Below are 24,980 nucleotides of genomic sequence, written 5' to 3' on the forward strand. Positions count from 1 at the left end.
TAGAGATAGGGTTTAACAATCTTGGCCAGGCTGGTCTTGAACTCCTGATCTTATGATCTGCCTGCCTTGGCCTCGCAAAGTGCTGGGATTACAGGCTTGAGCCACCATGCCCGGCCGGTCTGCTGTCTATTTCTTAATTGGCTCAGAACTTGAAGGAAAAAATGGTGTAATGAATATTATACAATGTCAACCTTATTTTTATTCTACCCACCATTTTCTTCATAGCTTAGGTGTATTATCTTATTTTATTTTGAAAAATCCCAAAGAGGTGGACACTACTATTGTTTTAATTTTACAGATGAATTTAAAAATAGCAGAGATTAGATTACTAAAGTTGAGATTTATATAGCTGGTAAGAAAGAAGACTGAAATTTGAATCTATTATTCATTTGTTCAGTACTTTAGTATTGGACTAAAATACCGATAAATTCATAAGTCCACTTTGGTACTATACTTGTGCTTGCTGGAAATATATGCATAAAATAGTTATAGTTGCTATCTAAGTGAAATTTATAGCTTAGAGAGGGAGACTATATTAATTATATATTAATTTAATTATCATAAAAGTAGTTATGTAATTACAAGCTGCAATAATGTCTTCAAAGACCATTCTCTTAATCACTATAGTATTACTATCTTGCCTTGACTTTGAGATTTTCTAGTGCTGGAATTAATATTATTTCATCTTTTGTTGTCTTGTTGAAACATTCCATCATTCTTATTTGGTTGTTTTATTATGATCAACTGACATATAAGCAGACCTGAAAACCACTTGCTTGGGAAGATCATGATGGAGATTCTTGGAAATCTCCTTGCTATTACTGGTCCCCATCCTACTATAGTATCATCCTTTAAGAGGGACAGAATTGTTCCTAACATCTAGATCATGAAGATGAATTCTCTAAAAGAGAATTTTAATTACAGAAAAAAATAAAAACTTAGAGGTCATTCATCTGAGCTTGTTATTATGTTATAGAAAAAAAAATCCCAAAGGCTCGGGGAGATTAAATAATCCATTGAAGATCACATGGTCTATAGATGTAGACTATTAAGATTGGGACAACAGGCTCCCAGTCCAAATAACTGCAGTATCTTTTAAAGCATTAACTTAAGTTCTCTAAACATTGAATTTAGCTAAAGTCAGATCCACTCCTAAGAAGAAGTTGTGGTAAAGCAAAATTCTCAGTGTTCTTTAATTGACAGATGAGAAGAGTAACACAAGGTAGATATTTAGTTTTACCCTTGGAGTAATTGCCCAGTATGAAATCTCAAGTATATTATGTGATTTTTTTCCCTCCTTTGTTGAAGTATAGAGAGTAGTTCTTTATAAGAGAGATAGTGAATTAAACATACTTCCTCATTGGCTCAGCTTATTCATTTGTGAAAAGAGGACAATGGTATACAACCACTAAGGATGTGATGAGAATTAAGTGATGAAATGTATGTAAATGATTTAGCACAGTACTTAGTACGTATAAAATATTCAGTAAATGTTAACTTGTGTAGGTGCGTTGTTGTTGTAGCGCTGTCTTCTCACTATATTCGAATGTAGAGTTTCAAATTAATCATTTTAATTTTCAATACGAGGATGGGGGACAAGGAAGGAGGAAATGGTGCATACGTTTTAACACAAAGCTCCTGATGGGAATTCAACTGCACTTCAAAACCAACTTCTTTGAAAATCACTGCTTTACAATGGATTTAATAGTGAAAAAAAAAAAAAAAAGAAAACCACTGCTTTATTCTTTATTACATTTTCATATCTATTTCTGTGTCTCACCTGAACTTTATATAAAATGTGTTTAAGAGTTGGTACACACAACAGTTAGAATTATCATAATTTGGCAAATGAGTAAACAGAATCAATATTAGTAAATGCAAGAGTGGTCTTGTCTAGACTTCAATTTTCTTTAGCCCTAGTCAGCTTCTCCTTTCTAGATGGTAGAACCAAGCAAAACACTATCTTCATTTCAGCCCCCAGGCAAAGCTTTTCAGTTTATGGAAAACTTTCCCCTAGTCCATTCAAATTCTCTGGCCACCCTCGCCAACCCCTCATTTCCATTTTGATTTTTCTGACTTCAGGCCCTGCTTGATGAAGGCAAAATGTTTTCCCCAGCAATTAGTTTAGCAGAAACTTCACATTTGATATTGTGGCAGACAATGTTTCATTATGCTCTCTTGATCTAAACAGAGAAATCACTGTTCCTGAAGGTGGCCAAAGCACACTCCAAAGGGTAGGGTTACTGAGTTACAGCCCAAGAATGGAGACCACAAGGGAGGCTAGACTCCATTGAGAAAATGCATCAGCGAGTGTGGGTACATAGGAATGCTTAACAAGAGATTTTATGATCAGCATCAATAGATGTGTGTTTTATGAATAAGAAGAATAAGGGTATTCATGTTCCTAAAGTGCTTCAAAATCTCTGGCTGAAATATACTCTCAAGATTTACATTCACGGCTCTCCCTGAAATAATATGCTGTTTCCCTGCAGGAAATGTTGAGTCAGTTTCCACAGGCCCCCACACACTGGTGAGAAGTTATATCTTAATTGTTCTAAGATCCCGAAACTCTGTTTTGTAGCATTCCTTCAGCAAAGCAACCTAAAACCTGTAGTTAAAATTATTTCAGACTCTCCATGCCTGAAACATACAGAGTCATCAACTATGAAGTGAGTAAATACGTAGTTTTCTCTTTGAGGGTAGTGGGTTTGAAGAAATAAACAGGTAAAAGGGTAAGAGAAAAACATTTTGAATGGAGGGGTCAGATGATGGAATGACTTGAAGGCAAAAAGCATCATGGCTGTTGGGACATGAACTATAGGCAGCAAATGGCTGAAAACAAAGTTGCAGAAATAGGGGTCCATTCGAAGCACCTTGAATGCCAGATGAAATCCTAATCAACCAAAAAGACTGGCTTGATGTACATTAAGCTTGTATTATACGTTTACATCTATAATTTACATATTCTGCTAAATGATTTTATTAAACTGGAACTTCTATATCCAGCTTCATTCTTCTAATACTCCTTAATGGATTCCCAGATAAATGAAACTTTGAATTTATTAATGTTAAAATAATACTAATAATCAGAACAACTTGTAATTAGACATTTAATCATCATTATATCACTGAGGACAAGACACCGTTGGTTTTTCAATTTCTGCTTTTCAGATGGAAATCCTGAGGCTTAGAGAATTTAAATGACGTAGGATGTGGCATAGCATGTCTCCTTGAGATGTTCCTAGCTATGATCATTGATTTATTTGGAGGTCTTTGAGTGTTTCTTTCGGGGACTCCCCCTTGCATATATTTAATAAGTTACACTATACTCCAGGCTCAGCTTGTGGTCACATACTCACTTTACCTCTCCTCCTTCTAGATTTTTGTTAAAAACATAATCTACAAACCAACCTGATCTTCTGCATTGAGATCAAATTATAATATTTTTTAGTCAAGATGTTTGGCATTATGGTCCTTTTCATTTGATAAATTTCAGCCTGATGTGTCTGGATCATTTTTTCTACTGATATTGTCGCCTGTCATGTTAATGATTTCCTGTACCTATGGGACACCCTTGTAACCATAAGGCTCTAAAGGAATGAGAAGTTGAATGGACCCATTTTTCCAAGAATTAGTGAGGTGGGGCAATTCTCAGACCTTGGAGAGATGGAGAACACCGCCGCCAAAGAAAGGTACTTGGGTCATAAGGAGTACATTAAAAATGTAGCCAAAATAAACAGCAAACCTCACAATTTTGCCACTGTTTAGATTTGCCAACCTCTGAGAAAGCCTGCCTGCCTTCACTGTGAAGAGAGCCAAACATTAGTGATGGAGAAAAGCAGAATCCTTTGTATTCATACTTAGAGCTAGGATTTACCTATAGTTAACCCTGTACATGTAAGTAGTTCAATCACACCACCCATTTTGCTACTTTCAGAGTGAGTAATTACCTCTTTGTGGTCACCAGGGAACAGGAATTTGAGAGTTCCTTTATTCATGTGCAGAGCACATCACCAGGCACTGGGAATAAAACAAGGAAGAAGACAGACCTTTTGCTTGCCCTCAAGGATGTTACTGTCCAAAAGAAACTTAACAGAAAACAGGAATAGAAGTTCTAAGAGGCATTGTTTGGTCAATGTCATTTGATGTAATGGGACTTTCCTTTGTTTCTATTTACCTACATTTAAGTTGTCTTGGTAAATGGATTTTCCAAGTTGTCTTTCTATGAAAAAGTATGCTGTGAACATAAGAGGTAATTTTATTATCTTGGCTTTGTTTCTAGTTATGCAAAAGTAAATGATGAGCTTTTATATTTAAAATTTGGAAAGTTTAGGAGTGAGAGATAATTAACTAATTCCTTCTAACCTCATCTCCCCCTAAATAAGGCAAATTTGCTTGTCTTGAAAGTACTTTTAGTTATCAAAACATTGGCCTTCTTCATGGTTTTTGGATCCTGACAACTATCAAAATGTGGCAAGCAGCCCATACCTGCCTGGCAGGAAGTTATATTTAGTACTGTGTGAAGCTTTATTTTCCAGTTTCAAACATACTCAACCCTTGTTGCTCAGTTCCAATACTCATGCTTCCAAATAAAGAGGGTTTCTGGAATTCTCTTACGACTGGTGGATAACTTGACAAAGTTTCTCACCAAGTTCAGAATAAGCTGACACCAACTGGTTCCCTATTATTCATAGTCAGTCTATTTTTGTTGTTTGGCTAGTTAAACAAGTCTATTTGTTGTCATTCCTTTGTTTGTCCATCAGTTCAACCAATGTCCCAAGGTGAGTCTTCTGGCATTTAAAACACATAGAGAAAGGGGGCGGGGGTGGAGGAGAGAGAGAGAGAGAGAGAGAGAGAGAAAGAAATAATTCTGATGCAAGACTCAGCCAGTGTTTACTCAATTGTCTCACCACAACATGCAAAATGGTACCTCAAAATTATATTAAAAATCTGATGTTGTCCCAGCATTCAATCATACTGTCAAATTTGTTTAAGAATTCAGAATTTTTCTCCATACTTTCTTTCCTTTCAGATTTGCTTTGTTCCTAAACATTCTTGAGTAGTAATGAAGTCTAGGATCTCACAATATGCTAGTTAATTTCCAGCTCCTTCCCCTCCTCTTCTGATGTCTCTACTATCTTTTCTTTTCTTTTCTTTTTTTTTTTTTTTTTTTGAGACTGAGTCTCGCTTGGTTGCCAGGCTGGAGTGCAGTGGCATGATCTCAGCTCACTGCAACCTCCACCTCCCAGGTTCAAGCGATTCTCCTGCCTCAGCCTCCCGAGTAGCTGAGACTACAGGTGCGCACCACCACGCCCAGCTAATTTTTGTATTTTTAGTAGCAATGGGGTTTCATCATGTTGGCCAGGATGGTCTCAATCTCTTGACCTCATTATCTGCCTGCCTCGCCCTCCCAAAGTGCTGGAATTACAGGCATGAGCCACTGTGCCTGGCCTCTCTACTTTCTTAATAGTTGCATAACCTTGGAAAGATTATTCGATATTTCTGAACTTCAGATCCCTCATGTGTAATATGAGAATAGTAAATTATCTGCTATATCCATTTCAAAGGGTTGTTGTGAGGAATGAATAAGATTACAAATAACTTTTCCAATAGATGTACTGAATTCATACCTTGAGTAGAGCAAGTACTCAATATATTTTGGATGGTTGAATGAATAAACGAATGAATGAGAGCAATATATAAAGGAAAAAGTTGTATACACTGTAAACTAGGACACAGTGGTAGTTCTTACATGAAGAAAATAAATTGTAGGACTCGTCAAAGCCTTTTTTATTCATAGTGTTTTCCATGAGAGAGATTCTTGCAGAAACATTTCCTGGGACTGGACTTCACAGAACATACTCTAGCTAACTGTGATCAGGCTGGTCAATGACAATGTAACAGACTCTTGAGTTGGGCTTTGCCTGTTGCTCCAAAATTGTGAGTAGACCCCAAAGCTGAAGATAAGAAATCATTAGTGCCCTAAACATCTATATAGAGCTACAAATAATCACAGAAATCTTCCTTGGGTGTTCATTCAAAAGCACTTCAGCAGTTCTGCTGTCTCTGACAATCAGCCCGGGCACCTAGTCACCTCCCATATCGATCAATGTAAAAAGACACTTTGAGTGGAAGTAGAAGGAAGAGCAAATTTGTCATAGTCTTGAGTTGGACCAATAGAATGTCCAGTGAAGTTGTTCTGTACTTTTCTGAAGCCAAGAGAGGAGGGAGTGGCTCCGAACCACACATGGATATTGGATATCTGCATAGGCAGCTTGCTCCACACCGGTGCCTACCTGTGCAGATGGGAAGGAAAGGAAAGTGGCAAGGAGGCAGAGAAAGCATCTGTACCCTTACAATTTGGTGAGACAAGAATGTATGAATTCCCACAGGTCAAATGATAATGAAGAAAGGAACCTCTCTTGAGTACAAAGGGCTACCTATGGTGGTCTGGAGCCGGAGGACCACAGCATCAAAGGATATAAGATGCATAGCCAACTGAGGAACCTGAGCAATTAAAGAGATCCACAGTTAAGTCACACTTAACTGGCACTTGTGGAAGCCCCGCAAGGCCTGAAGGAGAGCTGACATAGGCACCCCAGAGAGCCAGAATCTGGATCCCATCTTAATAAGGCCATGAAGACCAGTGGAGAAGAGGCAGAAACACCAATGGATAAGGACCATTCACATCTTTCTTCCCATATGCCTCTAAGTGCCAGTGCAGACCCCACAGGCCAAGCTACAGGGAGAAAGGAGATGACGCAAAGGAACCTAACTGGACTTTAATCACTAGAAGTGAGAAGAGAAATCTATTGGAACCTCCCAAGATAATGCCAAGGGTCAAAGGGTGCGCAGATACATAAGGTAAGCCCTTCGGTACTTCTAAATTTAAAAAAATAAACAGTTGTGGAATGAAGTACCTTAGAAAGGATGAGTTCCCGGTCCCTGGTAGTTTGTAAATAGATGATGCAGAATGGAGTAGTGGGGATGTGGCCCAAGTTAAGTAACTTAGGTATCCCAGATGGTCATGACATATTCTCCGCTTGACTCATATCTCATCCCAATGTCCAGTTTTTCAGCCACTCTGCCCAGACTTCAAGGTGGAAAGAACTCAGCACTTACCCAGTCCCACTACCTGTTTCCCCATAATATGCCCTCTAATTGTTCAGCATCAGATTTAATATCACCCAAAGAGTAAGAAGACGCCTGCACAAGACTGTTCCATGTCTGGATAATTTAACAGCTAAGAATCATCGTCATCCTGCAGTGAAAGCTGTCCTTGGAGCTCCCATCTTGTACTTTTCTTTTGATTCCACAGCCCAGCTAAAATTAGTATTAGCAAATATTGCTGGTGCCCTGACTTAAATGGAGAAATAGGGAGTTATCTGTGTAGAAGTTATAAAATTGTAGGGAAAAAAAAGCCCAGCCATTTCAAAATCACCAGTTATTTTATTATTTGACAGATACTTTCTATTAGGATGTTGAAATGTCTTCTGAGCTTAAATAGCATCCACTTTAAAGATTCGTAGAAAGTCAGATAGCAAATATTTTGGGTTTTGTGGTCCATACATCCTCTATCACAATGACATGACTATGCCATATTAGTGAAAAAGCAGCCATAAACAATACATAAATGAATGAGAACAGCTGTAATTCTAGTAAAACTTTATTTACAAAAGCAGGTACCAGGTTGGATTTGACTCCTGCGCTATAGTTTCTGAATCCTATACTAGAGAATTTGGTAATTGGAATGTTTAAAGACGTTGGATTTTTATCACTATTATTAAAAAATGCATGATTATTATTTTTAAAAATTGCAATACAGAAAAACATAAAGAAAATTAACAATCATCTTTAGATAATCATTATGAAATCAGTATATTGTCTCTCAGTTTTTAATGAGTTGTTTTATATACTGACTCTGCTGTTTAAACAATTTTATATCTTGTTTTTATCCTTAGCATGACATTGTAAGCTTTTAATACGTTATTTTAAACTCTGTATTGGCATTATTTTTAATGGCTATATAACATTTCACTGAGTAAATATTCCAAAGTAGAAGTTACATAAGCAAACATCCCTCCTCTATTAACTATTTAAGGTTTTCCCAATGTTTGTCTTGGAAAAAATACTACAGGGAAGCACAGGCATACATTTTCCCTTGTGTTTTAAATTATTTCCATAGGTTGGTCTTTAAGAAAAGGAATTATTGAGTAGAGGTTTTGAACACTTGAAGGTTTTTATTATATACTACCAAATAACTTTCTAAAGGGGCTCATTCTCATCTACATTCCCAACAGTTATGTATAACCAAGCTTACTTTATTGAATCCTCTGCATCATCAGGACTTACCATTAAAATAAAAATACCCATGTTACATTATGTAAAAAATGTTATTGTTTTAATTCATATTTTTATATTGGACTTTTCCCCATGTTTATTACTGACTTATTATTTTCCCTTTGGTGACTTTCATATTCATGACAACAGCATTTTCTAGCATTAATTAATCTTAGGAAGGAACATGGGTGAAAGAGATTTTCTTAATAAAAATAAGAGCTATGAATTGCTGAATGATACATACCAGACAATTATATATAATTTTGTGTGTGCATATAATTTTATCTAATTTTATTTAAGCCTCACAGTGATATTATACTGCTGCTATCAACCCTTTTTGTGCAGTCTGATATCCCATGTATGTTGAGTGGCACATAAAGTTCAGAGAATGGATTTAGTTGACATTTGCCCCAGATCTCTCTGTGTTTCCTCCCAATAACACTAGCCCACAATAATTAGGCATTTAGATCTAGGGAATTCCCCAAATATTGTATACATATTATCTCAGTTCAATCTCAAAATAACTCCATAATGTAGGTATTATTTTTACTATTTTACCAATAAGGAAGCAGAAGTTCTGAGAAACAGAGTATTTTATGTCAGTTAATATGACTTGTAAGTGGTATAGGTAGGGAACTGGTGCGCCTGCCTCCAAATCCCAACAGTAAGCACGGCTACTGTGAAGCCTCTTCCTTCTTCCCTGTTCCCTGGGTTTTGGATTCTTGGTCCTGTACCCCTTTCTCAATCTGTTTTTTATACCTGTTTGGGGATGCCTCATTGGGCTTCTTGGTCTTCAGCTTCTCATATGGCTGCATTTTACTTCCTCCTCTAGTTTTGCCATACATGTGCATGCACGCACACACACACATGCACACACACACACACACAATCTCAGATGACAAAACTTTGTTGCAGAATGCTTCCTACGGGAGAGGAGACACAGCCTTAAGCAGTAAGCTCCTTCTATGTAGAACTTCTTCAGTAGAAGAACTCAAGCATTAAAATATTGAAAATTATCTTCTTCTAGATAATGTACATAAATAAGATGGGTCCAGATTTAAACATTAGCAGGGTGAGATCAGATTATGTGATTTTCATAAGATTGGTGCTCTAGTTTACATGTGTGAGGGCCTTTGTAGTCAAATCTTTTTCTCTATGCAAATGAGCTTCAAACAAACAGCACTGCTGATCCCCAACCTTCGGATTCTCTTTTATGCCCTTTTAATTTCCCTTTTGGCCCACGTCAAGAACCACATATTTGAATATCATGTAGGATTTAGTTTTCAAATTTGGTTGTGGCTTGTATTTAGAAAAACTGCTTGATACTGGAAAGGTATACTTCTGCAGTTTGTGTTTACTTACAAGTTCAAAGAGGTCTTTTCTTGTTTCAATCTAGTCTCTTTTCAGAGTCTGGATAATGTTGGGCTCATGCTTACCAAATAGGATGTTGCTGAAGCATCCCAAATGGTCACGATGGATGTTCTACTTGACTCATAACTCATCCTAGATCCCAGTGTTTTAAACGCCTGCCTAGACTAGAAGGTGGAAAAGACATGCACTTACCCAGACCCATTGCCTGTTTCCTCATAATGTGCCCTATAAGTGTATGTCCAGTATCAGATTTAATACCACTTAAGGGGAATTGGGCAAGACCGTCCCATATCTGGATAATGCAACCACTAGGAATCATCCTCATCTCTCAGTGAAAGCTGTCCTTGGAATTTCCTTCTTGCACTCTTCTTTTGAACTCTACATTTTGCAAGCTAAATTTGATAATAGCAAATATTGCCAATGCCCTGGCTTAAATGGAGAAATTTAGAAACATTTGTGTAGAAATTAAAAAATTGTACAGGAGAACTGACCACCTTGAAATCTCCAGCATTTTTTCACTGGACAGGCAAATTTTACTAGGATACTGAAACATTTCTCCAGGTTGAATACCATCAATTCTCAAGCTGTCAGGCTATGTCACGGCCCCATTCAGGGAAAAGTGATGGCCTCATAGGCTTCCACTTTGGTCAAGCTGGTGGCCCCATGTTCACCTCCCTGGACCCATTCTCAGCATTCTGAGAAGCCCTGTATTGAGGGATCTCTTCTTGAATCGGAACTACCATTCCTGGGGTATGTGCAATATAATTGCTTCTACCTAGAATAGAGTCTTACTCCCAGATCATGAGATTAGCAAATACAAAGGCAGAGAGATTACCTAGTCTCACCTCATTTTTACTACAATGCTATGAAAGAGATCCTAGATTTACCCCCAAGTTCAGAGAGTAAGAAAGAAGAGTTATAGAGACAACATGATTGTAAATACGAAAATTGTTGAACGTTTGAGGCAACCACTGTTTTGCCCATGTGATTCTGCTTTCCAATTCCAAATCATTTATGATCCCTTTATAGTGAGTGACACAATTTTTCTGATGATAGAGAACAGTAGAAATTTCAATAGACTTACAATGAAACACTTTTAGGTTTGAGTCTTGCTTATGCATTTTATAAGTCTTGCCTACTTGGGCAAATTCCATAATCTCTTTAAGCTCCAGTTTCCTGATGGAGATAATAACACATGTGTTGCTGAATATTTGTGAGACTTCAACATTCTAAAGTATGTGAAAATTTAAAGTCTAGATCTTGGAACACAATAGGGATTCATAATGTTATTTTCTCCCTGTCTTTTATCTTTTCCTTTTCACTCCTTCTCTTCTTTCTTTCTCTTTTTCTTTGTCTTTGTCTTTCTTCCATGCAAAGTCTAGTTATTAGTGAAGTTCACCTTTTGATTCCAAGTTCAGTCTTCTTCTAGAAGTCTAGTCGGAATCCAGGGAGGCAGTGCATTTATGGGCTAGGGTAGGAATAAGTCAAAATTCTGGACGAAAAGTAAATAGAAACGTTCATTCGGAGGATGAACTTGCAGTGCTCTCCAAAGATCAAACAGAAGAGGCTGACGCTGAATTTGGGTCTGACCATATTTCTAAGCATATTTCTCAGCAGAGTACTCCCACCCTTGGCTTCTCCCATTCATTTGTATGGCTCTAGCTTCTTCTAAACCATTTGTTCTCAAAATGTGTTCCCAGGACAAGTGACATCAGCATCACCTGAGAACTTGTTAGAGAAGCCAATGCTTGGACCGCATTGTAGACCTACTAAATCAGAAACTCTGGGGTTGGAACCCAGAAATTTGTATTTTAATAAGCCTTCCAGGTCACCCTAATGCATGCTCAAGTTTGAGAACAACTGCCCTTCACCAATTTTACTTCAGGTGTCCCCTCCTACACCAAGGAAAAGGCAGCCTTGAAACTTGGCATTAGACTGTCAAATTTTCTTAAACAGGTGTCCTCCCATGTGAGCCTTAGGTTAGCAAATGCTCTAACTAAATTCAGTACCCTAGGCGAGGATCCTGATATAGGTCAGGGATGTTGATTTAGCTAACTTGTTTCTCCAAAAAATGCTTTTGAAGTGTCTGAGTTAAATAAACATTTGCAATAAACCCAAACTTTATTACTTGGCCTCTTTCATCACATCCTTATCAAAATCCTCTCTTGGAGCCTATTCAAAGGAGATTCTGAAGACAAGGCAGGCTTATAACTCCTGCTTCCCAGGTCATAGGATTCGTGTGCTATGAGAATCATACTGCTGCTGCATGCTTTTAGCACTCTGCCACATCCCTGAATTTAGAGTAAACATTTCTTCTTAATAAAAATGAATATGAGAAAATTTTAATGTCCACAACTGTCCTGCAAGGTATAAGTTTTTTTTGTAGATCAGGAAACCCAGGCAGTGATTGGTTACTAGAGTAGATGCTGTTAATTTCACACTCCATGTCCCGAAGCTCGCTGCTGAGTTCACCTGAAGCTTACAGCTGTTTACTTCAAGTGCTTCTCAACCCATCAGACCAGAAGCTGGAAACTGCCAAGGGTAGCTCTCACACAGTGAGAGAAAAGAGACAGGGGATAAATATCCTAGCTGGCCTCTCCCTTGGCAGGAAAAGTCTGAGGTTTACACGGTGACTCAAATGGTCCCCAGAAGGATTGAACCCCTACAGTGGCAATGGCTCATTCGGACCCTCTTTATTGCTTTCTCTCCCTTCTGTCTTACTTTCCTCAGTTCCTTCCGTATTTGAGAACAAATTCCAAATAAATTCCTGTGCTCAAGTTTTTGTTTCAGGATCTACTTCAGGAACCCAAAGCAAACTAGTTGGATGACTTGATCAAGGTCGTACATATATTACATGAGTGCAAAAGTAATTGCAGTGTTTGCATGGTGGGACTTTGCCATTTGATATTGGAATACGTTCTTATATAAATGTGGTTATGTTATACATCATTTTAATGGACACTTCTCAATTTATATTTTTTGATAAGGACTTATTGCTTATTGTTTATTTTATGTTTATTTTAGACCATGGAAATAGTATCAGACAAAAAGCAGATTAGAGCAATTTTCTTATTCGAGTTCAAAGTGGGTTATAAAGCAGCGGAGACAAACCGCAACATCACCAACGCCTTTGGCCCAGGAACTGCTAATGAACATACAGTGCAGTCACTCTTCAAGAAGTTTTGCAAAGGAGACTAGAGCCTTGAAGATGAGGAGCATAGTGACCAGCCATTGGAAGTTGACAAAGACCAATTGAGAGGAATCATTGAAGCTGATCATCTTACAACTACACGAGAAGTTGCCAAAGAACGCAATGTAGACCATTGTATGGTCTTTTGGCATCTGAAGCAAATTGGAAAGGTGAAAAACTTGATAAGTGGGTGCCTCGTGAGCTGAGCAAAAATCCAAAAAAATCATCATTTTGAAGTGTTGTCTTCTCTTATTCTCTGCAACAACAATAACCATTTTGCAATCGGATTGTGATGTGCAATGAAAAGTGGATTTGGGGCTGGGCGCGGTGGCTCACTCCTGTAATCTCAGCACTTTGGGAGGCCAAGGCGGGCAGATCACGAGGTCAGGAGATCAAGACCGTCCTGGCTAACACGGTGAAACCCCGTCTCTACTGAAAATACAAAAAATTAGCCGGGTGTGGTGGCCGGTGCCTGTAGTCCCAGCTACAGGCTGAGGCAGGAGAATATGGCATGAACCTGGGAGGCGGGAGCTTGCAGTGAGCCGAGATCGTGCCACTGCACTCCAGCCTGGGCGACAGAGCGATACTCCGTCAAAAAAAAAAAGTGGATTTTATATATGGCAACCAGCAATGACCAGCTCAGTGGCTGGACTGAGAAGAAGCTCCAAAGCACTTCGCAAAGCCAAACTTGCACCGAAAAAAAGGTCAGGGTCAGTGTTTGGTGGTCTGCTGCTGGTCTGATCCACCGCTGCTCTCTGAATCCTGGCAAAACCATTACATCTGAGAAGTATGCTCAACAAATCAATGAGCTACGCCAAAAACTGCAGCGTCTGCAGCTGGCATTGGTCAACATAAAGGGTCCAATTCTTCTCCATGACAACGCTCAATTGCACCTTGCGCAAGCAGTGCTTCAAAAGTTGAACAATTTGGGCTACATAGTTTTTCCTCATCCGCCATTTTCACCTGACGTCTTGCCAACTAACTACCACTTCTTCAAGTATCTCAACAACTTTTTGCAGGGAAAACACTTCCACAACCAGCAGGATGCAGAAAACGCTTTCCAAGAGTTTGTCGAATCCTGACGCACAGATTTTTATGCTACAGGAATAAACTAACTTATTTCTCATTGGCAAAAATGTGTTGATTGTAATGGTTCCTATTTTGGTGAATAAATATGTGTTTGAGCCTAGTTATGATGATTTAAAATTCAAGGTCTGAAACCGCAATTACCTTTGCAACAACCTAGGATTCATCCCATATTCTTTATTGCAAAGAAAGCATAAGATTCTGGTGTTGAGTTTGAATCCTTCATTCTTGTCGATATTCCCCAAGGGCCTGGCATTGTGCAAGCATGTAAGAGACAATGGGGCCTTCATCCCATATTCTTTATTGCAAAGAAAGCATAAGATTCTGGTGTTGAGTTTGAATCCTTCATTCTTGTCGATACTCCCCAAGGGCCTGGCATTGTGCAAGCATGTAAGAGACGATGGGGCCTTATTTAGAAAATTAATAGTTGTTGAATTCTCACCTTCCCAAACCCCTCAGCTTTTTTAGAGAAAATTAAATTTGACAATACATTTTTGTATCTCCTATTACTGTTGACTTTCCCAACATCTATATGACATGCACAGGACCATAATACCCAACAGGAAATAAGTTCTTAATTTGTTGAATAAATGAGTAGATCATGTAGTACATTTCACAATAGACAATAAGGGCCTAAAATTTTGAATCACACCAAAGATCACACTGCTGATTAACAACCCAGCAGAACTAAAAGCCCTGCATCTTCAGGACTGATTTAGTGTTTTTTCTATTCTATCTTGTCATGCCCTTTAAGGGTAAATGTTTTCCCAATGTTTTTCCATCACTGGAAGAAAACATATGGTTGAAAGCAATCTATTATTATGAGTACCACTCAAAGTAACTGTCCAGAGCAAATTTATAGTGAAAAACTCTAGTTTGTGTTTTTGAACAAATAAGGTCTTTTGGCAGCTGAATGTGAAAGATGTGATGACTGGTACAGCCCACACTCAGAGCAGATTGTGACCAGAGGACAACTACAAGCAAGAATCTTTGGGGGCTGTTAGATTCTTCAGGCCACACCACTCTGAAATGTTGACAAACTCTTATAAAATTCTCTTGTCTAGGAGTCAGTAAGCATGTTTTAGGCATCTATTATGTGCAAAGCCCAAGGCTAGACACTTCTCAAGATGTATATGTGATAATAAATTGCTCTATATCTTTTTTTTTTTACATCTGCTACTATCCCAAATACAGGCCTCCATCCTAATGCGAGACACCTAATGGTGTAAGGCATCTTATGGATATTATTGAAATAGCTCCTAATCTGAAGTTTGCATTAGGTGTTTGGTGAATACACTTTATCAAGTTATAGAAGTTCTCTTTTGCAGTTTGTTCAGAGTTTGTCATGAATGGATATTAAAACTTTTCAAATAATTATTCATTTATTGAGAATAATCATAAGATTTAAAAAAATATGTTAATATAGTAAATTACTTAAGTTAATTTTCTAATGGTAAACCAGTCTTAATAAACTTGGGGGAATAAAAATCCTAGTTGGTGATGACATATTCTCATCTTTATTTACTACTGGAGTAGGTAGGCTGATATTTTGCTTAGGTTTATGTATCTGTGTTCATGAGTGATATGGCTTATAATTTTCCTTAGTTCTTTCCGTTTTGTCAGGTTTTCTTATGAAGGTTATTCAAGCCTCATAAAATGAATTTGGAAGTGTTCCCTTTTTTTCTATATTCTGGAAGAGTTTATTTAAGATTGGAATTGTTTGTTCCTTTAATATTTGGTAAAACGTATCCAGATAACCATCTGACCTAGAGTTTTCTTTGTAATGAGATTTTAAACTACCAGTTTGATTTCTTTAATGTTTATAGGAAAGATCAAGTTTTCTATTACTTATTAAGCCAGACTTGGTAAGCTTTATATGAATCTTTCTATTTTCTCTATGCTTTCATGTTCCTTGATATAAAGTTGTTCTTAATATCCCCATTATATTTTTAACCTATTCCATAACTGCACTTACATTCCTCTTTTTATTTTTGACCAATTTTGTCAAGCATTTATTTATTTTATTAGGTTTTGTGTGTGTGAGCCATCTTTTGGCTTTGTTGAATCTCGGCATTGTATACTTATTTCCTAATTTAGTGTGCTGAGTGTTTCCTAGGGAGTACCTAGAGAACCATAACTGTGGAAGGGGCAGGAAGGGAGCAGAACTGTGCAGAGGGAGATGTTGAGTAACAGTGCTGGCCTCAGGAGAGACCCCACCAACCCATGGGGAGCTCTGGAGCTGAAGTTACCCATCAGAGTTTTCCTGTGTCAGACCAAAATGGCTAGGCCTGTGCACCCTGTCTTGATCAGTCATTGGATATGGGCTGCCTCAGGAAGGGGCAAGGCCTTGAGAGAGATACCTGCCTGTGTCTTAGGCAATCTCGGAAGGTGATGCCAGCTATATGCTGTCAACTAGAAATACTCCTAGCAGTCAGAGAAAATATCTTTCCTTGAAGCATCACCTTGTTCAATAAACCTTTATTGTGTTCATCTTTAGCTTTTTCCATTTTTTCCAGTGTCTTAAATTAGATGTTAACCTTATTAATTTTCAACTGCTTTTCTTTTCTAATATGAACAGTTGGGGCTAAAATTGTGTCTAAATGCTACTTTAGCTGCATTGAACAAGTTTTGGCATATTTATCTTTATTATTGTTCAATTCTATGTATGAGTTACATAGGAACAAATTTCTGAATTTTGACACATAGAATTTTATAGCTACATTTTTATTATTTCCCAGTTGATAGATTTTGCAATGAGTTTTCTATCTTATAGCTAAAGTGACAGTTCCAAAGTGGAAAACTGTTCACATCACTTCAAAGATTCAAACCCATTCAAGGGCTCCCCATTGCCTCCAGAATAAAGTCTAAACTATTAAATGTACTTTAAAGGCTCTTGCTGATATGGCTTGAACTTACTTCTCCCTCATCACTCCTGCACCCTTTTGCTATTATTTAACCTGATTTTTTTTTCATGTCCTCCATCTAGCCAAGTGTGGACTTGCCTTCAGGCCTATTGACCTTTCATAGACCTTGCCCTCTTTTTTTTTTTTTTTTTCACAGACTCTCGCTCTGTCACCAGGCTGGAGTCCAGTGGTGCAATCCCCGCCTCTCCCGTTCAAGCAATTCTCCTGCCTCAGCCTACTGAGTAGTTGGTATTACAGGTGTGCGCCACCACGCCCAGCTAATTTTTGTATTTTTAGTAGAGACAGGGTTTCACCATGTTGCCCAGGATGGTCTCAATCTCTTGACCTCGTGATTCACCTCCTTGGCCTCCCAAAGTGCTGGGATTACAAGTGTGAGCCACCATGCCCAGCCTTTCTTTCTTTTTTTTTTTCCAAATTTATCCTTTAGGAATGTTATAAATATCTCTACCTTTTGAAATTCTTATGTAGGCTTGCATAAAGCAGGTACCTTCCCTCTGTGTTTCCATGGTGTTTTGCTCCCACACACCTTACTTACCTCATCATATTGAAATTGCATATTCAAGAGACTACATCTTTTAATTAGACTCTAAACTCCATGAAGTCAAGAAACACATATATATCTAATTCTCTATTGTATTTCTAATGCATTACTTAGTATATGTAAGTACTCAATTTATATTTATCAAATAATAGTAACAGATACCAATTATTGTTTACTATTTGTTAGAAATTGTGCAAAGGTTAGTGTGGTAGGCAGAATAATGGCTTCCCACAGAGGTCTACATTCTAATTCCTAGAAACCATGAATATGTCATGTTACATGGTAAGGGGGAATTATGGTTGCAGATGTAACTAAAGTTGCCAACTCATCAGCTGCCCATGAAAGGGAGATCTTATCTTGTATTATCTCAATGAGCTCAATGTAATCACAGAGTCCTTACAAGTGAAGGGAGGGGACAGAAGAGTCGGTGCTGGAGTGAGACAGCAGTGCTGGAGAGGATGTGGAGAAATAGGAACACTTTTGCACTGATGGTGGGACTGTAAACTAGTTCAACCCTTGTGGAAGTCAGTGTGGCGATTCCTCAGGGATCTAGAACTAGAAATACCATTTGACCCAGCCATCCCATTACTGGGTATATACCCAAAGGACTATAAATCATGCTGCTATAAAGACACATGCACACGTATGTTTATTACAGCACTGTTCACAATAGCAAAGACTTGGAACCAACCCAAATGTCCAACAATGATAGACTGGATTGAGAAAATGTGGCACATATACACCATGGAATACTATGCAGCCATAAAAAATGATGAATTCATGTCCTTTGTAGGGACATGGATGAAATTGGAAATCATCATTTTCAGTAAACTATCGCAAGAACAAAAAACCAAACACCGCATATTCTCACTCATAGGTGGGAATTGAACAATGAGAACACAAGGACACAGGAAGGGGAACATCATACTCTGGGGACTGTTGTGGGGTGGGGGGAGGGGGAAGGGATAGCTTTAGGAGATATACCTAATGCTAAATGACGAGTTAATGGGTGCAGCACACCAGCATGGCACATGTATACATATGTAACTAACCTGCACATTGTGCACATGTACCCTAAAACTTAAAGTATAATAATAATAAAATAAAACAAAATAAAAAAGAGAAAGTCTCAACTGGCCATTGCTGGCTTTGGAGAGAGAAGGCTACCATAATCCAAGAAGGGTGAGCAGCCTCCAGAAGCTGAAAAAGGCAAAGGAATGGATTGACTCCTAGAGCCTCCAGAAAAACTGCAATGTTGTAATCGCCTTATGGTGAGCCCACTGAGATCTATTTTAGATTTCTAACCTCCAGAAATGTAAGATAATGACTTTTTAGTTGCTTTTTGTTATAACAGCATTAGAAACCTAGTACAGATGCTGATAGCTAGAAGTGGGGTGCCGCAGTAACAAATAACTAAAAATGTGAATGCGTCTTTGGAATTGGCCAAGGGGCAGGGGCTGGAATAATTTTGAGTAGCATGTTAGAAAAAGCTTAGATTCTCTTGAACAGACTGTTAGTAGAAATATGGAGTTAACGATTCTGCTAATGAGGACTCAGAAGAAAGTGAAGGACACAGTAAAAAATATATGTGTCATTTTATAGACTACCTAAATTGTCATATGTAGACTGTTGGTAGAAATATGAATATTAAAGGCACTGTTGGTGAGGGTTCAGACAGAAATGTTATTGGAAAATGGAGAAAAGGGATCTTTGTTACGCACTAGCAGAATGCATACCAGAATTATGTCCCAAAATTATCTGTGAAGTAAAAGTTTTAAATGATGAACTTGATATTTATCTGAGGAAACTTCCAAACAAAATGTTGAAGCGTTAGCTTGGCTTTTACTTGTTAGCCATAAGAAAATATGAAAAGAAAGAGATAGATTTTGGGAAAATGTTCATCAAAAGGTCTCCAGAACTTGATGATTTGAGAAATTCTCAGCCTATTTACATAGTTAAGAGACCTCAGGAAATAGTCTAATAGGTAAAAGAGTAATACATTAAAAAATTAAATTGTTCTATAAAAATTGACCTGAGAATTTTGAATTACAGGCACAGTCTAAGTAGGTGGTTTTAAGGGGTCCAGAAAGAAGAGAATTGTAAAAAGTAAGAGAAGATAGAAAAAGAGAGGTCTAGTAATAGGCTGGAAGCTTTGAACTGAGGAGAAATGGTAGTCAGCAGCAAATTTCGAAAAGCTGGAATGACCCAGGGATACAGGAATTGAAGTATCTAACAGCCATTATTGAGTTGTTTGTTATGATGCCCTGTAGAATGTTTCCTGCCCCAAAACTTCAGTCAAATATGCTGGAAGGAAGGGACCATGTAAATTCTGCAGGACCAAAAAGGGACACTATTTGAATTAGGTGAGAGAGAAAATAAATCAGAGAAAATGGGACAAAAGTGATTAGAAGTGTAATTCCTGAAAATGAATTCCAAGATCTCCCTCTGAAGATCTTGGAAAGAGCTGGAAGAAGGTTACAATGGAGATTACTTTGAGTTTCCTTCTTTATGGGATATCAAGTCTTGAGGTGAAGTTGTTTGAAGAAATAAAGGACAGGGTGACATCAGTAACCTGTTATATTGAGGACACTCAGGCACCAGATATCTGGATCCACTAGGAAAGTCACATCAAAAATGAGCATTTGTTTCACCATAAAAAAGAAAATAACAATGGTGTCTGTTTCATGCACACAGATGTTCATTGCAGCACTATTCACAATAGCAACGACATAGAATCAACCTAAGTGTTCTAAATGACAGACTAGATAAAGAAAATGTGGTACATATACACCTTGGAATACTATGCAGCCACAAAAAATAGTGAGATCGTGTCTTTTGAGGGAATATGTATGGAATTGGAGGCTATTATCCTTAGCAAACTAATCCAGGAACAGAAAACCAAATACTGCATAGTCTCACTTATAGTAGGAGCTAAATAATGAGAACTTATGAACACAAGGATGAAGAAAGCAGACATTGGGGTCTACTTGAGGATGGAGGGTGGGAGCAGGGAAAGGAGCAGAAAAGATAACTGCTGGGTGCTGGGCTTAGTATCTTAGTGATGAAATAATATGTACAACAAACCCCTCCCCATCACATGTGTTTACCTATGCAACAAACATTCACATGTACCCCCAAACCTAAAATAAAAGTTAAACAGAAAAAAAACACAATAATGTCTGTTTGGGATACTCCAGTTCCATTTCTCACTACTCTAGTACGTAGGAGTTTAATCTTAGAACCCTCCCTATGTGGCAGTAAGCAAACTCTAATGTATTTCGGAGAGGATGCAACTTGACAGAAACAGGTGAATTGCACAGAGTCTCAATTGCTGTAATGAGTTCATTTTCCTCCAAGGTTACTAGAGGTTTGGACTGAGATGGCACATTCACAACCATGTGGTTAGAGAATTAGTTGTTTGTACTAAGTTTTCTAATTTCTGAGACAGTCATATGAGTGTGTTTTCCATCCCAATACAGAAGTAGTGGTTCCAGAATTTTTTTGTCTCTTTCTCTTTCTCTGATTTATAAAATAACTAGGTATTCACAGGAAGAAGTCACTCATCCTCTCATCATCTTAACGCTATTATCCTTGTTTATTTGTATCTTAGCTTTTGCATTCAATCCCATTTTACATAGTTGTGACCCTGGTACGCATAATATTACATGTTATACTATTTTTCTCTTAACATTGTGTTGCAAACATTTCCTCATATTTTCACATTCTTCATGATTATTACTATTAAACTACATAGTATACCATAATTTGCAGGCCACATAGGACCATCAGGTTGTATCCAAGTTGTTATTATACACAATGCTACAATAGACTCTTTTATGCCCTTACTGTTTCCCTTGCTGTGATTTCCTTCGCACAAATTCATTGGAACAGAATATTTGGTTTAGTTCATTAATGCATCTTTTTCAAGTCATGTTAACTACTGTTTCTTGATGGACAAGACAGGTATTAAAATACAAACACATGAAAAAGATCTTGGGTTTGCTAGTTATATTGCTTAATGCAAATGACTGCAGTAACCTTTAAATATGATATACTCAACTCAGAGGACATAATTTCTTCCATATATTAAATACTACCTTTGCTGGAGACATCTTACTTTTCCAACCTTTGCTTTTAAGAAGTAGTCTGGAGTGGGTGACATTTATTTTTGTTGATTTGATTTGTTATTGTTATTGATGGTGACTTTCCTTTAGAACTCAAATCATCCTCAAAATCGGTGTGCATTTGCATTTACTTTTGACAAAATTATTCTTCAAGAAAGTTCTAGAAAAAAATAGCTGGCTGGTATTGGAGACAGCTGTTAACTCTGCTCTAGAAAATAATGTATTTGGTAACTACAAAGACAACTAAAAGCTAAAGGAGAGTCGTCTTTTCAGTTTTGTTGGTTGCCTGAGATAAGCTTGTTGTTAAGAAACACATCGGTTTAGATGCTAGTTATTTACCACCCTTTGATGGCTCTGACTTAGTTTGGAGAAATTAATCAGTAGAACTTGGTATTGGATGATCATCCATGGAGACCAGAATGAGATCTCTTTGTAAAATGAAGAATGAGATAAATGAAAAGAGATCAGTTGTTTTATGTTTACTGTGTTTATAGATGTTGACAACAAATTTATACAATTTAAACAAATTTATAATGGTTAAACAAATCTTCTGTAGTCTCTTCTCAGCAGCAGTTTCCCCAGATAGTCTCATCCTCATATCTGTTCTCAGACCTAGTGCTACTTAAATTACTAGTGATTTAAATTATCCCTTTTACTCATTGCATGCTTTCTGTGGTTACAGAGTTCATATTTTACTTATTTGTACCATATATGTGCCTTAGCACATAGCAAACCGTAGAAAATTTTTTCGAATGTGTGAATCAGAACTTTGCCTACATCAGTAGTAGTAACTAGCCCTTCAAATTTCATGGTTCACTTTATTTTTTCAAAATGAGTTTGGTAGCCAACTGGGCTACAAACTTTTATTTCTTCAAAATTAAATACATAAAGCATAACAAAAACTTATGCTTCCAGTCAGTTCTTACTGGACACGAATACCTGCTGAAAACAAGTATGAACTGAAAAAATTACAAAACAATAACCTGAAATCAACAGGGAGTGCACAAAAATAGGCAGATCCTATAAAGGAGCTATAAAAACCTGGAGAAAGGGATGACGTGGGGTGAGTTAGCCACTATGTATGGTTTTTAGCATGGTAGAAGAGTGAATCAGTGCCACATAGTGTAGCTAACACTTCAACAGAAAATATACAGTCTTTCTGACAATATGACACAGTTCAGGGCAACCAAACCCACTGGAAAGTGAGTAGGTAAAGGATTTCTGGAAACAAGGCAGGCAGAGAGAGCGAGTCAAAAATGTTAGCTGGTGGCTGAGTATGTTTGTATGAGGCAGACTCAAAACAACACGGATTAAAATAAAAGCACTAAACAACATTGCATTCAAGAAACAGGCTTTGTAGCTTTAGTACGACTAAGTTAATTTACAGTTCAAACGAAAACATTAACATATTTGAAGGAATACCACAGAATTTAGAGTTCAGAACATGGCTCAACAGTATTTGATATATAACTGGGAAAATGTAACATTTTCAAGAGAAAAGGCAATCAATGAAGGTAAAATCCAAGATAACTCCAATGTTAGAAATAACAATAAATGGACTTTAAGGTGGCTATTATTACTGTTCTCAGTGACAAAGAATAATCTGGTCAGAATAAGAAATAGAAACCATAAAAAGAAATTTTAAAATTATAGAAATAATAATTTAAAAATTTTATTGGATGGAGTTACAAAGATGAAATAGAAAAAAATCAGTGAACTTAAAGATAAGTCTGCAGACATCCAAACTTAAGTAAAGTAGGAAAAAAGGTTTTTTAATTAATGAAAGAACAGATTCTTAGGGACTTGTGGGACATACCACATGGTCTAACATATGTAATTGGAGTCAAAGAAGGTGAAGAATGGGACAGAAATTTTATTTTTATAGTGGCTAAAACTTCCTCAATATCATGAAAGACTTAAATGTATCAATTAATGAAGTTCAGTAAACTCAAGTAGGATAAATACACATAAAAAATACAGGGATATTATAACTGAATTGCTGACCAAAGAGAAAAGATATTTCTAGAATATCTAGAAAGCAGTCAGAGAAAACGAACATGTTGCATATAGAGGGAAAACAATTTATAATGACAGCTGGCTTCTCCTCAGAAACTATGGAAATTAAAAGACAGTGAAATATGTCTTTATAAAGCACTGAAAGAAAAACAAAAAAACTGTCAATGTAGAATTCTACATCCAGTAAATGTGTCCTCCAAAAAAACTTATTTGAAGACATTTTTAGATAAAGAAAAACTGAGAAATTTTTGTCAGTCAAAAATTTTTGTCACAGATATAAAGAAGGTATTTCACACTAAAGAAAATGATACTAGGAGGGAATTTAGATCTTCAGAAACAAGTGAAAAGTAGTAGATATTCTAAATATCTCTGTAAATATAAAATAACATTTTATCTATTATTAAAAGGGGTATGATTGTTTACATCAAAATTTTAACATTTTCTTGTGGGTTTATAATATATAGAGACCTTAAAAGATATGACAATTCTGATAGAGAAAGAAATGGATCAATATGGTTGCACATTTTCTATATTTTATGTGACTTAAAACAGTATTAATTCTAAATGTATTATGAAAATTAAGATAGTATTTTGTAAATTTTAGACCAATCCCTAAAAAATTTATACAGAGAGGTGTGAAAAGAACTTCGGCAGGTAATATACTAAAGAGAAACCATTAGAAGGCAAGATCCATTAGAGAAGGGATTTTTTTTTATTTGTTTTGTTCCTACAATAGTGCCTGGTATAAAGCTGATGCTCAAAAATCTATTTTTACATAAACGAATGAATGAATGTATTATGCCTCTGAAAGTGCTACTTTTTACAACTTTATTGAGGCATAATTGACAAAATTAAAATTATATACATATGTATTTTGAAGATGTGCAACTTAATTTTTTCGATATACATATCCATTATGACATAATCATCACAATCAAGCTGGCTAACATATCCAACACATCACATAGTTACCATTTTCTTTAGTTTTCTTTTGAAAATGCTATTAATGTACCCTTAACTTAGGTTCTTTTTTCTTCTTTATCTCTTTTATAGGAGATAAATAAAGGCTTGGAGGAAATACAACATAATACTATTGGTTATTTCTGGAGTGTGGTGGGGTGATAAGAATATGGGTGATAAGAGTCAGTATAGTACAGTAGTCAGAGGTACATACCTGAAATCAGACTGCTTGTGCTAGATTTTTGTCACTACCACATACTAGCTGTGTATCTTGAGGCATGTTTGTTGTTCTCTCTGAACATCCATTTTTCTATGTATAAAATGAGAACAAAAGCACCTAAATCAAAAAGTTGTCAGCAGGATTTAATTAAAAGATACCAATAAAGTGCTTGATATAGTTCCTGGCACATAGTAAGTACTCAGTAAAT

At 37.0% G+C, this 24,980-nt stretch overlaps 1 long non-coding RNA gene across 1 annotated transcript in view; it reads left to right on the forward strand.

Annotated features, from left to right (window-relative positions):
* Nucleotides 1-24,980, forward strand: part of LOC129524235 (uncharacterized) — a 131,998-nt gene that overhangs the window by 74,902 nt on the left and 32,116 nt on the right. The gene's annotated exons all lie outside the window — the stretch shown is intronic.

Source organism: Gorilla gorilla, chromosome 7 (assembly GCF_029281585.2).
Source record: "Gorilla gorilla gorilla isolate KB3781 chromosome 7, NHGRI_mGorGor1-v2.1_pri, whole genome shotgun sequence".
Lineage (NCBI taxonomy): Eukaryota > Metazoa > Chordata > Mammalia > Primates > Hominidae > Gorilla > Gorilla gorilla.